We start from the raw sequence: 18,810 nt of genomic DNA on the forward strand, positions 1-18,810 counted from the left end.
TTCTCTCCTCTTCCATCGTGTAGAAGATAAAGGTGCGTGAGGCCACGTACCACCAGACTTAAGGACAGCTTCTACCCCACTGTGATAAGACTATTGAACTGTTCCTTTATAAAATGAGATGGACTATGACCTCACGATCTACCTAGTTGTGGCCTTGCACCTTATTGCACTGCACTTTCTCTGTAGCTGTGACACTTTACTTTGTACTGTTACTGTTTTTACCTGTACTACATCAATGCACTTTGTACTAGCTCAATGTAACTGGACTGTGTTTGTAAGACAAGCTTTTCACTGTACCTCGGTACAAGTGACAATAATAAACCAATACCAATACCATTAGCCCATTCCCCTCACACCTTTATTTCCCTGTACCTCTGCAATTTTTTTTGTCATTCATAAATGTATCTTAACTCGCCTTTGATTCTCTTTACATTAACCTTCTCCAGTGGGTAATTTACAATGGCCAATTAACCAACCAGAACATCCAGTACTGGATTAATTGTTGGTGGTTGATTTCTTCAGCTTGTTGCTAGTGATGTTACAAACATTTAACAACTACAACAGTTGTTTCAAGTTGCAAATGCCTTTGGGGATGTGTGGTAGGCAGGCGCTGAAAGAGTTGGTGCAGACTTCAACACACATACCAGTTGCCATGGATGCAATAGTAACTCTTCCCTTTGGAAGAGACCATGACTGGAGAACAAATAGAGGCCACGCAAGGCAGAGTTTTTGGAAAACGGAGAAAACAGAGAATGAGTCAAAGGAATCTTAATAGAAGATCATATTCAACCAGAATGCTCAAGAACCAGTTTCTTACCCAAACACGTGTGAGACATTGCTGTTTCACAAAGAATGTCCTTACTGATGCAAAGACAGAGACAATGCTTGACTAGGTAAATGTTATGAGGATGTTTCCATTAATGGGAGAGTCCAGGATAAGGAGTCACTTAAAGACTGAGATGAGGAGGAATTTCTTCCCTTATGGGGTTGTAGTTTGCAGTTCTCTGCCCCAGAGAGTGGAGTAATTAAATGTATTCAAGGCTGAGATAGATTATTTGAAATCAGGGAAATCAAGGATTATGGGGGGTTAGACAGGAAAATTTGATTGAAACCAATATTCAGATCTTGCAGACCGTGGATAGGCTTGAAAGGTCACGTTGTCTCCCACTGTCCTGGTTGCTTGTATTCTTATATTCCTTTTCAAGATTAGAGATAGAGGTATTTCCCAAATCAGGCAGTTTGTAAAATGGAGGTCTCCAAGGCTCTCTATACAATAAGAGACAGTTACATTTCATTCTCCCTTGCCAGAGAGCAGCAGGGTTTATGAGGCTTGCAGGCTTCTCTATGCAACAGGGTACCATTCACTGTGGCACCACACTTCAACTGCCTTGAATGAAATCGGAAGAGATCCAGTTCCTTTCACATTTAGCTATTATGCGACCACAGACAGAGAATCATGTAGGTCAAGGCCTGGTATCCCAGCAACAGTTGTGATGCCTCATTCTGCGGCAGTCCACTGTGCCAACGGTATCTTAGCCAAAGGGTGGTTAATGGATTGCAAAAGCCGTACACTGATGATGCAATTCATGACTCTTGTTTGCAGTCCACATATACAACACACACACACACATACAGTAGTATCAAATGTGTCATACAAGCTGTATAGAGCAGACCACTAACATGTTGGAACAATGGTTCCATTGCCTGGACCAATCTGGAGGCTCCTTGCATTAACTGGCTGAGTGAGACTTGAGGCTTGCACTGGTCTGCTGAGGATTAGGATGTGAGGAGATAATTTGAGTGGCTCACCAGGTGGTGAAGTCCCCATTCCACATTTGGCAATTGTTCCTCATTCTATACCATGTTTTTTCTCTTGGCTAGAATACAAAAATAAAAGCTCCAACAAAAGAAACATTCCAAAACAATTTTATAATAATTACATGATATACATAAAGGAAATAGATCTGAGTTTTCCTTTAGCACTTGTCTTTGCAGCTCTGTCTATCTCAATGATTACACCAGTGGTTGCAGCACAGTTGATCCAAGGCTGATGATTTTCAATGGGAACGATCTTGCAATGCGTAGAGGGTGATCTGACTGTTGTTGTTGAATAGCTGACAAAGTGTGTAGTCTTTATGAAACTTACTGAACTTTAATTGTCAAACACCAGAGGACATGCTTTTAAGGTTAGAATGGGGACGTTTAAAGGCGACTTGAGGGGGAATTTTTTTATGCAGAGAGTGGTAGGTGCCTGGAATGGGTTACCAGGGGTAGTAGTAGAAGCAGGCAGTTTGGTGGAGTTTAAGAAGTTTTTAGATAGACACATAAATATGAAGAGAATAGAGTGATATGGATGATATTTAGTATAAACTGGCATCAAGATCTGCACAATATCATGGGCTGAAAAGCCTGTCCAGTGCTGTACTGTTTTACTTTGTATGAACTGCTTAAGTGCATGAGGGTTCGATAGCTTATTAGTCTGGTCTGATAGAAATTGCTATGTTAGACTGACCTTGACTACTTTGTAAGACTATTGAACTTCTTATGACATTGCATCCAGGTTCTCAGTGGGTGCTGACTTCCATGGCCATCTGCTTCCATTTTCAACTGAGTGAGTCCTGGTTCTGCTTTACTGACAACACATCTACTCCACCCAGGCCTACAGTCTTGCATAAAAACCAAAAATGCTGGAAACACTCAGCAGGGCAGGCATTCTCTGTGGAAAGGGAAACAGAGTTAACATTTCAAGTTGAAGACCCTTTGTCAGAATTGGGAAAGTTAGAAAACAAGTCATTTTCCAAATGCGGAGAAGGTGGTGGAGAGATAGACAAGGCAAAAGGAATATCGCTTATAGATGAGGGAAGAATTGTTGAGATAATTCTTGCCTCACCTATGAGATAAAAAGTTCAGGGATGGGAGGTTTGAGTAAGTAATAGGTATGGAATAGTTCATGCAGTCAATGTCGTGACTGCAGTTAGTGATGAGAAGTGTGTGAGAAGTACAGATGTACAGTGTGTGAGAAGAAGGATCCAGTCTTGGATCCTGGCTTCTCCTAATCTATAATGTTTCCCAAGTCAGAATGATCCCAAGGCCTGACACTCATAAGGCAGGTCATCCACATGAAATATAGATCATTGAGAATTTCCACTTTTGCATGCAGCCAATGATAGCTCTGTTAGGCCAGAAACTGCAATCTTTCTAATAAGGAGGGAGAATGAGGTGGCATTAGTCTTGTACTTCAATCAATAGCCGCTAGGCAATTAACCGTCAGTATACCCATGCCAGTTTTCAAGGTCTCTCTATTTCAGTTTCAAAAGTGTTTCTTCAAGAAGACAGCATGTATCACTTTTATCTGGTTTCCTCCATTACCACTATGTTGACACTTCAAAAGTAGTTAATTTGCCATAAATCTCCCTGAGGTTCCATCAAAACACTAATCTTCCTTTATCATTAGTAAGTTTTGTTTTAAGTTTTCTTTCCATATCTAAAACTGTTTGGCATAGGCATGCTGAGGCAGAGAGAAATGTTTTGCATTATCAAACTGTATCTTGTTCTGATAGAGCGTGAAGCACGATTACTTCGCAAGATTCATGCTGCTCAGGGCTGCTCCAGGAGCAGCCTTTGGTGTTGAAAGCCCCACCAGATGACAGTTCCCTTTAATCTTGGAATAGAATGGAAAAAACATACTGCCAGGGATCAAATGCTGCACATGGATGGAATTAGTGCAACTCAGCAGATCACCGGAAAGCAATGAAATGAAGTAAATGACTTAAGCAATGAATAAAATATAATATAAAATAAAAGGACACTGGTACTAATGTAGCTTTATTTTGCCTCACCAACTACAACTCAATAAAGAAATCCAAATCATGCTATGCTGAGTGTAAATCAGTAATATCCTAATGCTTGTGTTTCATTTATATTTTCATTTTAAAGTTAGAAATCGGTCATTGATCAATCAGTACTGAACTACAAGTTATTAATACAAAAATATGTTTTTAACTATTCCTTGTGTTTCACAACTATACAAATGTTGTTAAAACACAACAATAATTCTGAAATGAAATACAAGTTAGACACCAGTATACATTTCTTCAGTTAAATAAGATATTGACGATCACTATGAGTGAAATGGATTAGAAACAGGTTAATCTGGACCCACGTTTAAAAGGGCAACAAATCAGTCAACCTCAGTTATACATCAATTCTTGGCTGAGTAATATAATTTATTATTCAGAGCTAGCTTGAGTACAAATTCGTCCTTGCCCATTTTGGCACATTTATTGCTAAAGACTTGATCAACTTAGTCAGTAACAATGTTAGCAAACCATACATGGTGATGTACATTGATGCCCCCATCTAGAATACATTCTGGGTCCTTGCGGCTCTCAGCATTTCTTCCAGGTGGTGTTAAGCATAGACTGATTTATCACCCAAGAGAGTTTGATCTGTGGAAGGTTTCCTTGTTTATGTTTTCCTCGATGCCTGTGACATCCTTGTGCCTGGAGTCCATGTTGTAGACTCTCAGGGCCAACACACTCTTTTTACCATTGTGTTGCTAACTCCAGTGAGCCCATCCTGCCAATGGTACAGGAAATACCCAGGGATTGTGATGGAGGAGGCTGCAATTGCTCATCATGTCCTCAGCAACCCGGCAAAGTGCGATTCTTAGGTATTTGAAATGGAAAGAAAGGACAGTTGAGCTTGTGGTACAAGGCTGAGGCACCAGAAGACTGGAGCATAGCTAATGTTGTCCCCTTGTTCTGAAAGGGCAGTAGGGATAAGCCTGGAAAATACAGGCCAGTGAGCCTTACATCAGTGGTAGGGAAGTTGTTGGAAAAAATTTTGAAGGACAGGATTTATATTCACTTGGAAAGGCAGGGACTGATTAGGAGAAGCAAGAATGGCTTTGTGCAGGGGAAATCCTGTCTCACAAAGCTGATGGAGTTTTTTGAGGAGGTAACTAAGAAAACTGATTAAAGCAAAGCAGTAGATGTGGTTTACATAGACTTTAGCAAGGCTCTCGACAAGGTCCCACATGGTAAGCTGGTCGAAAAGGTTAAGGCACAAGCAATCCAAGGCATGCTGGCAAACTGGATTCAAAATTGGCTTGGTGATAGGAGCCAGAGGGTTGTGGTGGACGGGTGTTTTTCTGACTGGAATTCTGTAACAAGTGGTGTATCGCATGAGTCGATGCTGGGACCTTCAATGTTTGTAGCATATATAAAAGACTTGGAAGAGAATCTAAGTGCTATAATTAGTAAGTCTGCAGACAACACAAAAATTAGTGTAATCATAGATGGTAAAGAAGGTTGCCTAATGATACAATAGGACATAGATCATCAGGAAAGTTGGGCAGAGTGGTGACACATGACATTTACTCCAAACAAGTGTGAGGTAATGCACTTTGGGAGGCCAAATTCTGGTAGGACATTATAGAGTGTAAGGCATGGGAATCTGGAACGAGAGGGCACAGGCTTAAAGTGAGATGGGAGAAATTTAAAGGAGATCTGAGGGATGTTTTTCACCTAGACACATGAATGATAGAGAAATGGGGGGCTATGTGTGGGAGGGAAGGGTCAGATAGATCTTAGAGCAGGATAAAATGTCAGCAAAACATTGTGGGCTGAAGGGTCTGTACTGTGCTGTAGTGTTCGATGTTCTAATATCTGCAACAAGGAGGTGTGTGTGTCACACGGCAGAGAAACAGACCCGAGCTTGAGGGTAGCAAATATCTTGAATGAGCTGCCAGAGGAGGTGGTGAAGGCAGATGCATTTACAACATTTAAAAGATATTTGGGCAAGTATTTGGATTGGAAAGACATAGAGGGATACACACTTAATGCAGGAAAATGGGATTAGCGTACATAGACATCACGGTCAGCACGGATGAGCTGGGCAGAAAGGGCCCATTTCTGTGCTGTATGTTTCTTTGATGCTATGACTCTATGATGGGGAGAGTAACTCTAACCTTTAGAAGGTGCCTCTTACTCCATCATTAATGACACTAGTGAAAACCTGCTCTATAGGGTCTTACTGTAACATACACTTGCTCCTGGTCCAGCACAGATTTGTGTTCAAATCCGGCAAAGATCGTGCACTTCTCATCTTGTAATCCCTCCCAGCCCTATAATGTTTGAAGGCATCTGACTTCCTCTAATTCTAGGCTCCTATGACAGATTTCTTCACACCAGCTGTGGTTTCAATGCCTGAGCCATAAACAAAATTCCCAGCATAAAACCTTTCACCTCTCTTGCTCTCTCACGTCCTTTATGATACAGATTAAAACCCATATATTTAACTAAGCCTTTGATCACCTGTCCTTTTATCTCATTGTTGGACTGATTGTCAAATTACATCTGATATGCCTCTTGATTAAAGTGCTTTGAAACATTTTGCCAAATTAAAAGTGTAACATAAATGCAACTTTTTTTTACATAGTTTGAACCAGGTTTCCATCTTTATCATCTGAATCAGACATTCTTTGCACTTCAGAGACAGAAGAGACTACAGATGCTGGAATCTGAAGCAACAAACAATCTGCTGGAGGAACTCAGCTGTCGAGAAGCATCTGTGGGAGGAAAGGAGTTGTTGATGTTTTGGGTCGAAACCCTGCATCAGGATTCTCTGCATGTTTGGTAGCTGGATCCTTTTAAACTCATGTCGCCTGCATTTACTAATCCCAGATGACGATGCTATTGCTTAAAATTGGTAAATTGTTTTATTATGGTCACATGTACCAGGGTTCAGTGGAAAATTTTGTTTCGCATGCCATCCATACAGATCATTTCATCACATCAGTACATTGAGGTAGTATAAGGGAAAAGCAATAACAGACTGCAGAATATAGTGTTGCAATAATAGACTGCAGAATATAGTGTTACAATTACAGAGGAAGTACAATGCAGGCAAACAATAAGGTGCAAGGTGAGGTAGATTGTGAGGTCAAGAATCCATTTTAGCATACAAGCAGCCCATTCATTAGTTTAGAAGCTGCCCTTGAGCTTTCAGGCTTTTGTATTTTCTACCCAATGGGAGGGGGGTGAAGAGACTGTCCGGGGTGGGTGGGGTCTTTGATTATGCTGGCTGTTTTACTAAGCCAGTGAGAAGTGCAGACAGAGTCCATGGAGGGGAGGCCGGTGTTCCTGATGTGCTGAGCTATGTCCACAACTCTTTGCTGTTTCTCACAACTCTCTGAATGGAAGAGTTAACCGTATCATCACGGGACTAATGCAAATGCGGCAATTAAGAACAGAGTTTCAAAATGACCAGAATCCAAGGGCAGTTGATGAGCATGTATGAGAGAGAATAAGTTGCATGGGTACAGAGAAACAAGGAGACAACGAATGAAATTTCTAGCATGGACTCAGTGAACTGCCTTCTGTGTAATTATTAGTATGTCAAAACAAAAATGAACAAAATAATGGGTGGCACAGTGGTGAGTGCTGCTACCTCACAGTTCCAAAGCATGAGTTCAAGTGACTTCAGGTGCTGCCTGTGCAGAGTTTACCTGTTCTTTCTGTGACCCCCTGTGTTTCCTCCCACATCCCTAAGAGTACATTAATCGGCTACTGTAAATTGCACCTTAGTGTAGGTAAGTGGACACTTGAGCGAGAAAGTCGTATGGTGACAGGGCAATACAATAAAATGGAGGTGGATTAATGGGATTGCTCAACTCAGAACTGGTACAGACCTGATGGCCTCATTCTGTGTTACATTCTGCATGTTAGGATTCTGTAGTCAAGATTGTGATGCACAATGTAATTCAGTCATCATTCAGGTATCTGGGACACTTTCACGGTTTGGAATGCAATTCATAAAGCTTTGTCAATAGCAAAAGGAAGTCCCTGGTATTATCTGATCTCTGTAAGGCAGCCCAAACAAAATATCCTAATAGTATTCATGCACATCAATGTGTCCATTATAGTGGGTTTTATTTTCTAAAAGGATTACTGAGAGCCAAATGGGGCCTCTTAACGTTTGCGTCCCTGTCCCCAAGGCCAACTTGTGTAAGTAATGGACTATGGCCAGTTCACGCTTCAAATGGGAACTATAATGGGGTGAAACACTAACCAAGAACATGACCCCAGAGGAATCTTCCAGAGCAGATGGCAAAAGTGGCCTCAGGCAAATGGAATGTTACACCCTGAGACCTGGGTTGGGATAATGATTGCCCAGGCTATCAGTTCACAGGCCTGAGTAATTCATTTACTTTGGTGGTGGGGGGAAGGGAGGGAGGAGGTGGAGATGGGGCAATCTAATCACACATAAATCCATCAAATTCTAAATCTATCACAAACTACATCAAAGCATAACTTTGATCCTGAGAACCTATGAAACAGAAATTACTTGTAATATAAGAAGTGTTGAATTTTATACACCTTGTAAAAGTAAAGACACATATGGATACCCCGTTACCCTCCTGCATGTGGTACAAACATCAAGATGCATCAGAAATAAAAGAGCAGGTCCTTGGTTGATAGAGCCTTTATCACTTAGATTGCCATCCTAAATAGAAGTGTCTTTTCTACTAGATTATGACAGAGAGATTCCAGTGATCAAGCCCTAAAACTGAAGAAGATGCATTAAAGATTAATGTTTAAACTGGGAAGTTAAAAAAACATTGTTTTCAATGAGCCTATATTTAATATTCTGTGTGACTTTGGGCAAGTTAAAGTTTGGCATTTAAGGACTTAGAAAAAGTAAAAGGGCACATTTTAAGACAAAATTTGGAGAAAAATGTATTGCAGATATTTTAAAATTGCACCCGAAGTAATAGTAGATTCACTCTGGGATTCCTAAACTGAATTCATTTGCATTAGTGGGTACTGTCGCACAGTTTAGCATTAACTCCTCAGTATTATGAATCTTTCAGCTTTTTGCTTTCAGAGAATTAAACTGCATTTCTATGAGTAAACAACCCATCAGGGTGCTGACTTCTGCATTTATAACACAATGAAAGAGAGCAGTGAAGGTACGGAATCTGTTCTGAATGTATGGCTTGAAGTCCAATGACATGGTGCTGCAGCCCTGCAGTAACATCTGTTGCCTAGACACTTACAATTTTACTTTAAATCCATAGATGCATCCTCTCCGCCTTTTTCCTCCCACTCTCCAACCCAGCCCCTTCACCCTCAGTTGTCCTTATTTCAATCAACATGAATGGAAATACAAATCATGATAGAAGGGAAACCAGCTGCCAAATCACTATCCACCGCCTTGTACTAAGCCACAAAGATCTTCTCTTTTCAGATTAATTTCACAGAATGTTAAATGGAAAAAGCAGGCTTTGTATATGTTCTCCTTCAATAGGCGGGATTGTTAGTAATCTCTAGTCACTCGGAATTGATCTCATACTGCTTGCAGTGGCTTGAATTACATGGAAGTCCAGGAGATGTGTGGGTCAAATAGCACCTAGGTAGTTTACAGAAAACTCTTCTAATTTTCAAAAGGGCATCATTTTCACAAAGGCTTTATTTTCTGCCATATCCTTTCTCATCTGTCTGCAGCTACACCACATAATGGTGTAGGAGGTGTCGCCACTTCAGATCACCTGCATATGATATTGCTGAAAATAACATTCCACTTATGTTCCTGCCTAAACACAATTGTACCTGATGAGGGCCTTTCCTTTTTCACAAATATGATGCTTTTTTTTGGTTTCTAAAGGCATAATTTTAATGAGATTATATAATTAATAATCCTGATGCCCTTGTTTTCCTCATCAATGGTTTGCTGTGTGCTCCAAGAAGTGGAGGCAATCAAAATCATGAAGGCTTTAGATAGAGTAACCTAAGGAGAAATTGTTTCCATTAACAGAAGGGTCAGTAACCATATAACAAAATGTAAAGTAATTTGGGATAAATGACAAAGAATCAGCAGCGGAATAGTGGTGCAGCTAGTACAGATGCTGCCTCATAGCTCCTGGATTTAATTCCAACCTTTGGTGTTTATGTGGAGTTTGCACGTTCTCCCTGTGACCACTTGGGTTTCCTCTGGGTGTTCTGGTTTCCTCCCTCATACCAAAGATGCATGAGTTGGTAGGTTAATTGGCTGCTGTAAATTGTCCTTAGTGTGCAGGTGAGTGGTAGAATCTGGAGGGAGTTGAAGGCAGTGTGAGAGGAATAAAACGGAATTAGCGTAGGATTTCAGGAAAATTCCGTTAATACGGAATACTTGTGCCTTTGGTGGTGCCAGACTAATGGGTTTTCCACATTGGATGTTACTCTATTAATTCTTGAACAGACTTTAAATTAACTATTTTTAGGTGGTATATATAGAAAAATAAATTTTCCATTGAACCCTGAGTTTAAAGTGAGTGTGGGAAGCAAGGTCCTGGCAAATTTAAAGGGAACATGGGTAATAGAACAAGGTAAATTTCAAGGGAGTGTGGCTGACAGAACCAGGTAATTTTAAATGGAGGGAGCTGAAGGCAATGTGAGAGGAATAAAATGGAATTAGTGCAGGATTTCAGGAAAACTGTTAATACTGAATACTTGTGCCTTTTGTGGAAAGGATGAGCAGCTTCAAGTTCCTGGGCGTCAACATATCACAGGATCTATCCTGGGCCCAACACATTGATGTAATCACAAAGGAGGCATGCCAGTGGCTCTACTTCATTAGGAGTTTGAGGAGATTTGGTACGTCACCAAAGACTCTTGCAAATTTCTGCTGATGTACAGTGGAGAGCATTCTGACTGGTTGCATCACCGCCTGGTAGGGAGGCTCCAATGTGCAGGATGGAAAGGGGCTGCAGAGGGTTGTAGACTCAGCCAGCTCCATCATGGACACAACCATCCCCACCATCGAGGACATCTTCAAAGTCAGTGCCTCAAGAAGGCAGCATCCATCATTGAGGACCCCCACCATCCGGGACATGTTCTCTTCTCATTACTACCATCGGGGAGGAGGTACAGGAGCCTGAAGATGTTTTAAGAACAGCTTCTTCCCCTCTGCCATCAAATTTCTGAATGGTCCATGAACTCATGAACACTACCCTGTTATTCCTCTTTCACACTATTTATTTATTTATTGGGTAACAATAATTTTTATGTCTTGCACTGTACTGCTGCCGCAAAACAACAAAAAATTTCATGACACATGTCAGTGATAATAAACCTGATTCTGATTCTGATTCTGATTCTGATTCTGATTCTGAGTGGAAGTGGAGCCCAGGAACCAGGGCCTGGTGAGTGAATGGGGAGCTTGGGAACCGGGGCTAATGGAGGGGGATGGGGGAACTAGGGCCATGGTAAGTGAACAGGGAATGTGGCAGACATCAGCTGGTGAGCCAGATGCGGGTCCATTGGGATTTCAGTATAGTCGGACAGCAGATTACCCGAGTTTTACTTTGGTATGGGTGGGGTTTTTAATGGTCTGCACAGATTTGGGCAGAAAGCCCTCCCTTCGTGCTGTACTACTCTATGACTTTCTATGACTCTATGAGCAAGATGAGAAATTTCTGCTAAATTCACCAAGTTGTTAGGATCTGGAACAGGCTGCCCGAAAGAGCAATGGAAGCAGATCTAGCAGTAGTTTTTAACAAGCAAGTGGTTATATATTTGAAAAGGAAATATCTGCAGGGTTGCAGGAAAAGAGCAGGGGAATGAGGGTGATTAAATGTCTCTTTCAAAGAACCTTATCAGGCAGAGTAGGCAGATTGGCCTCTGTCTGTGCTGCGTGATTTTATAATTCAAAGTGACACCATTGCTATTATCAAATAGCAAAACACTAGCAATCATCTTGAACTTATTTACAGCTGCTTTTGTTTAAAACCAGCTATTAGTTTTTAAAGAGACAAAAGCATTTTTACTTCAGAACTTACTAGGAATGTATGTTGCATATTACGTGCAAGTCAAAACAAAACAATAACTCCTCTTTCTCTGTGACACTGTGTAACCCTCAACATAATTACCCAGTGGGTGAAACATCTGTGGGACACATGCCAGTCAGAGTGGATGATGCAGATATCCTGGATGAAGCATACCAGGCAGTCTAGAACCCTTTCCTGAAAGCTTGCATGAGCCACACACCTCCCCCACAAACCCACACCACTTCCCAAGGACATTAACAGGAAGCCACAAATTAACAGTCCCGCCTAGTGCAGCAAAAAGGGCAAGGACCAACTCCACAATCCCCATAACTGTGTATATAAAAGCTTTAACAGCCTTGGCTCAGCCTAACTCCAGGGGCTATTATTAAATGATCCAAATCCCCAGTGAAGATTCGTAATTTTTCCATTTCTTATTTGTCTACCTGAAAACATCAAATTGCTCATTTATGGATACTATACAGCGGCATCACAATATATATGTGCTGTTAATGAAATGTCTTTGGATCAAACAATGTAAGCAGGAGTCTGGCCACATGGCTTGCTGTGAAACAACATGTATATGCATTAGTTTTCTTTGGACTGTCTAATGCTAGTCCTGAAATTCTACAATCCTTACTCTGGTACCAGAAGTAAGACAGAACAATGCTCCTTCAATGCTTTCCCAAATCATGGGAAGTATCTGGCCTCAACCTTTGAATACTTCCTCAATGTGCAAACCATGTCATGAAGCTTAAGGTTAGACCTTGGATTTAGCAAAGAAAAAACAAAGTAAATACTGAACAGTTAGCTGAATGATGTTTAAACACCTAATTCAAGGTAAAAATAGTGTTTATCAATACATGGGTCATCAAGGGCACATATACATAAGGCATGTTCTCTTTGACAAGTTTACCAGGTTAACAGATAATGGAAATGTTTTGGCTTTAGGTATTACAGATTTTTAGACGGTCTTTCATAAAGTCAATGGCAACAAATTGGTGCTGGTAATGGATTGCAACCCAAAAGTCATGAGTTTAAATCCCATGGATGGTTGCACTGTTGTATTCAACATATCTGTAGGATTGAACAAGCAACATAACATTGTGAAATCGGTTGTTTGGGGTCAGATTATTCAATCACATCTTTCAGGGGAGGAAACAAACAGTTTTGTATGGGCCAACTGATGTGAGACAGGGGCCCCTGCATCACATACATGACTGCATTATTGGCACCTATTGCATTCCGAAGCCTCAAGTAGTGGCAAATCACTGTGAGGTGCAGGTTGACCAAGAATCCAGTGAGCACAGCACCTTGTGCTGAGGTGTGTAATATGTAGATGCTGTAATCATTGTAGTGATGCTTGTGGACAAAAGTGGAGAGTGGAGAAATGAATCCGGCAGATGTTGTGAGCAAAAATCGCAGTAAGAAACCCTTAATTCTTTTCCAACTTGTTGCAGGATTGGTTCTTTGACTACATGGAGATGATAGCTTACACGATTTAGTGTATTGGTATTGGTTTATTATTGTCACTTGTACCGAGGTACAGTGAAAAACTTATCTTGCATATCGATCGTACAGATCAATTCATTACACAATGCATTGAGGTAGTACAGAGTGCATTGAGGTAGTACTGGGTAAAATCAATAGCAGAATACAGACTAAAGTGTCACAGCTATGGAAAAGTGCATTGCAGGTAGACAATAAGGTGTAAGGTCAAACAAGGTAGATTGTGAGGTCAAGAGTCCATCTCATCGTATAAGGGAACCATTCAGTAGCCTTATCACCATGGGATAGTAGCTGTCCTTGAGCCTGGTGGTATGTGCCCTCAGGCTCCTGCATCTTCTGCCTGATGGGAGAGGAGAGGAAAGGAGAGAGAATTTCTAAGCTGGAAGATGTTTGATGACGCATATGCTAAAATTAAATAAGTCGTTCAGACCACTGGATTCAACCGTGAACATGACAGAGAGGATAAAAGGAAATCACAGAGAGAGGGGGAGGTGTGGATGTGTTGAAAGTACAAAGCAACTTAGAAAACATATGGGCTCATATGGGGCAAGCAGAGGCTGGAGGGAAGAGGAATGATGAGTATCATTTTACCTCTAACATTCTTTAATCATCCCTCGGTTGTGCTCACTCACTATACATCATGAAATGACAGCTACCGACAGGTAAGACGCCTCTATTTTTGTAGATGTCAAGTGGGTCTCAGATTTATTTAATCTTAGTTAATCTCATTTGGGGTGTAGTAGAGGCATTATAACTGACCTGCGTCACATGCTAAGAAAGAGATAATCAGCCGACAGTCTTGCTCATAGAATCAAAGGATAACAGAATTGATACAGCACAGTTGGAACCCATTTGGCCCATCACTACTGTGCCGACTCTTGAGTACAGCAACCCTGCTAGTCCCATTCAGTCGTCTTTCCCCATAGCTCTGCAAATTATTCCCCGAAGCCATTCTTTTGAAGTCACTGTTTAATTCTGTTCCCACCATCCTTGCAGGCAATAAATTACAAATCCTATCCACTCCCTGAAAAAAAGGGTTTTTTTTCCATGATATATTTGGCCCAAAATTTTATAACCATAATTCCTGGTCCTTGAACCATCTGCCAATGGGAACAGCTCTTCTCTATCTACCCTGTCAAAGTAAGTCACAATCTTGTGCACTTTGATCAAACCTTCTTTGCTTCAAGGGAAACAGCCCCAGTTTCTACAGTCTGAGCTTACAACTGCAAACCCTCACCCCTGGAACTGTTGTAGGAAACCTTTTCTGTTCCTTCTCGACAGTCAGTTTTTGTTGGTATGAGGTTTGCCATGAGATGGGGATGGAATCAATCTCAGCTGTGGATGTCCTTCACTCTCAAACACATATTCATTGTGGCCACGTGGATGAGACACTAGAAGGTGACTAGCACCATATGAATGCTCAACGAGGATGAAATTATTCCTGGGTTTAACTGTAAAATGGTAGCAGTAACTCTACAGTTCTATATCACCATCCCATCTCCCTCCCCTTCACCCCAGAAAGCAAACATGTCGTTGCCATTACAGAGACCTGGTCGCATGAGGGACAGGACTGGCATCTCAACATTCCTGGGTTTCATTGTCTGAGACGTGATAGAGAGAGGGGTAAAAGAGGTGGAGAGGTTGCACTACTGATAAGGGAGAATGTCACAGCCGTACTCAGAGAGGACATACTGGAAGGCTCATCCACAGAGGGAATTTGGGTGGAGCTGAGAAACGGCAAAAATGATGGGATTATACTGTATTGGCTCCCCAATAGCCACGGAGAGGTGGAGGAACAGATATGTAAACAGATTATGTAAAGGTGCAGAAACAACAGGGTTGTAGTGGGGGACTTTAACTTCCCCAGTATTAATTGGAACTTCCTTAATACAAGAGGCTTAGATGGGACAGGATTTCTTCAATGCATCCAAGAGGGCTCTTGAAACAGTATGTGGAGAGTCCAGCTAGAGGAGAGAATATATTGGACTTGGTTTTGGGAAATGAGCCAGGCCAGGTGACAGACCTGATAGTGGGTGAACATTTTGGGAATAGTGACCACAGTTCATTATGTTTTAAGATAGTTATGAGGAAGGATAACATAGGTTCTTGCAGGAAGCTACTAAATTGGGGAGGGCAAGTTACGACACGATAAGACAGGAGCTAAGGGACATTGACTGGGAGCAGCTGATGTCAGACAAGTCCACGTCTGACATGTGGGAGTTGGTTAAAGACCAGCTGATCAGAGTTCAGGATCGGCATGTTTCAGTAAGGACAGGGATGGTAAGGTAAGGGAACCTTGCATGACCCAAGAGGTCCTAAATTTAGTCAGGAAAAAAAAGGAAGCCAAAATCAGACTGGGCCCTTGTAGAAGGTAGCGGGAAGGTGCTCAAGCAGGCGATTAGGAAGGCCAAAAGGGGCTATGAAATGTCCTTGCCAAGCAGGATCAAGGAGAATCCCAAGGTATTTTATGCTTACATTGAGAAAAGGAGGATAACTAAGGAGAGGGTAGGTCCACTCAAGGATAAAGGAGGGAATTTGTGCTTGGAGTTAGAGCAAGTACTAAATGAGTACTTTGAGTTGGTATGTACCGAGGAGAAGGATTTGGAAGATAGTGAAAGCAGAGTGGGGCATGCTAATGTGCTGGGACAGTTTGAGATTAAGGAGGAGGTAGTACTGGGTCTTCTGAAAAGCATTAAGATTGATAAATCCCCAGGGCCTGATGGCATATATCCCAGAATATTGAAAGAAACAAGTGAGGAGATTGCTGGGACTTTGACAAGGATCTTTGTGTCCTCACTAGCAGTAGGTGAGGTCCCAGAGGATTGGAGAATAGCAAATGTTGTTCCTTTGTTCAAGAAAGGAAATAGGGATAATCCAGGTAATTATAGGCCAGTGAGCCTCGTGTAAGTGGTAGAGGAGCTATTGGAGAAGATACTGAGGGATAGGATTTATGCACACTTGGAAAGCAATGGCCTACTTAGGGACAGTCAGCATGGCTTTGTGTGGGGCAGGTCATGCCTTACAAATTTGATTGAGTTTTTTGAGGAGGTGACAAAGGAGCTTGATGAGGGCAGGGCAGTGGATGTTATCCACATGGACTTTAGTAAGGCATTTGATAAAGTCCCTCATGGTAGGTTGATTCATAAGATAAAGATGTATGGGATCCAGGGTGAATTGCAAGTTTGCATTCAGAACTGGCTTGGCCATAGAAGACAGACAGTTGGGGTGGAAGGCTGATATTCTGGCAGGAGGTCTGTGACCAGTGGTGTTCTGCAAGGATTGGTGCTGGAACCTCTGTCCTTTGTGATACATATCAATGATTTGGATGAAAATGCAGATGCGTAGATTAGCAAGTTTGCAGATGACACCAAGATTGGTGGAGCTGTGGATAGCATAAAGGACTATCAAAGAATACAGCGGGATATAGATCAGTTACAGATAGGGGCAGAGAAGTGGCAGGTGGAATTTAATATGGGCAAGTGTGAGGTGTGCCACTTTGGGAAAGTATACAGTTAATGGTAGACAATAGCATTGAGGTACAGAGGGATCTTGGCATCCAGGTTCATAATTCACTGAAAGTAGCTACTCAAGGGGATAAGGTGGTAAAGAAGGCATTTGGCATTCTTGCCTTCATTAGTAGGGGTGTTGAGTATAAGGATAAGGAAGTAGTGTTGCAGCTTTATAAAACTTTAATCAGACTGCACTTGGAGTATTATGTGAAGTTCTGGCAACCCCATTGTAGGAAGGATGTGGAGATTGTGGAGAGGGTGCAGAAGAGGTTTACCAGGATGCTGCTTGGATTAGAGGGTATGAGTGATAATGAAAGGTTGGACAAACTTGGGTTGTTCTCCCTAGAGCATCAGAGGCTGAGGGGAGACATGTTAGATGTTTTTAAAATTACGAGAGGCATTGATAGGTTAGATAGTCAGAATCTTTTCCCCTGGGTAGAAATGACAAACACCGGGGGACATGCTTTTAAAGTTAGAGGGGGGAAGTTTAAAGGTGACATGAGGGGTAAGTTTTTTATGCAGAGAGTGGTAGGTGCCTGAAATGGGTTACCAGGGGTAGTAGTGGAAGCAGGCAGTTTGGTAGAGTTTAAGCTTTTAGATAGACACAGGAATGTGAAGGGAATGGAGGTATATGGATGATACAGAGGAGGAGGATATTTAGTATAAATCAGCATCAAGACCGGCACAACATTGTGGGTTGAATGACCTGTCCATTGTTCTATGTTCTATGAAACCCAATCAGGGTGAGAAGAACATTCCTAATTCACATTTGTGCATTTTGCTAGATTATTTTAAAGCAATTCCACTTGCAATAGCTTCAGTGGGAGAAGGAAAACAATGACCAAAAATGATAAACAAAGAAGCAAAAGGTAATCAACAAAGACCAATGTGGAGTAACTGAAACAGGAAACCAACAGGATATTAATTTAGAAAATGTAGAAATGAATTTAGCTCAGATTCTCCTAAAATGTTCAGAGGTTTGGCTGCATTTTCTGTAGGCTTCAAGAATTCTTCTGCGTTTTCATACACACAGCTACAACTCTGACCATAGAAGCCTCCTCAGATACAAAGGATAAAAAATAATTTTCAGATATTTAACTGAAATCTTTTTAAAAAATTGAACAGCATGTAAACATTATCCAGATTTTTAATGATGATGAATAATACTGGCAAACACGATTGCCAAAAAAATTATAATTTTGGCCCTGACATTTCACAAGATATGTTCACTCTGCCCTTTCCCTCTCACCTCTTGCCATGCTTCTTAGTTATTCCCGTGATCTCTATGATGCACCTTTCTTTGGCTGTGAAATGGTATATTCCCTCAGCTTTGCAGTGCCATTGACTTAAGTACATTTGTGTAACTGAAGAAACCTACATAATTTCTTTTTGAGGCTGTTCTTGGTGCGAAGTAACATTTAGCTTTGAAGTCGTTAGTTTTTAATCAGTGTAAAAGCTCACTGAACCTTTATGGATAATCTGATACCTGCCAATTAGTCTCACTTCTGTTTGATGGCTATGTATCAAACCCACATTTCCTAGCAACATTCAGACGGTTCTGGGAATTGTATTATGGTACATTAATACATTCTTTTGTAATAATTTTTAATAATTATGCTTACCTTGATAAGTTCTTTTTGCCTCCTACACACAGCAGTGGTTCTTGATCTTGAACGCAACACATACAACACATTCCCTTCGGTGGAATACAAGAATAATCTTGTCCGGGGAGACAGACGATGACTAAACTGTTCATTTAATATGAATAAACATTTTATAATTGTAGAATAACATGTGACCAAGGGAGGAGCATTTGACGACTCTGGGCCTGTACTCTATTGAGTTCAGAAGGATGAGGGGGGATCTCATTGAAACTTACCAAATATTGAAAGGCCTGGATAGACTGGATGTGCTGGATGTGGAGAGGATGTTTCCATTTGTAGAAGAGTCTAGGATCCAAGCTCACAGCCTCAAAATAGAACT

At 41.3% G+C, this 18,810-nt stretch overlaps 1 long non-coding RNA gene across 1 annotated transcript in view; it reads right to left on the reverse strand.

Moving 5' to 3' along the window:
- Positions 1-18,547, reverse strand: part of LOC127573847 (uncharacterized) — a 36,293-nt gene extending 17,746 nt beyond the window's left edge. Inside the window, exon 1 of the long non-coding RNA XR_007956816.1 lies at positions 18,450-18,547. This is a non-coding gene — a long non-coding RNA (uncharacterized LOC127573847). The remainder of the gene's footprint in view (positions 1-18,449) is intronic.
- Positions 18,548-18,810: the final 263 nt, after the last annotated feature.

This window comes from Pristis pectinata, chromosome 8 (assembly GCF_009764475.1).
Source record: "Pristis pectinata isolate sPriPec2 chromosome 8, sPriPec2.1.pri, whole genome shotgun sequence".
In the NCBI taxonomy this organism is placed as follows: Eukaryota; Metazoa; Chordata; class Chondrichthyes; order Rhinopristiformes; family Pristidae; genus Pristis; species Pristis pectinata.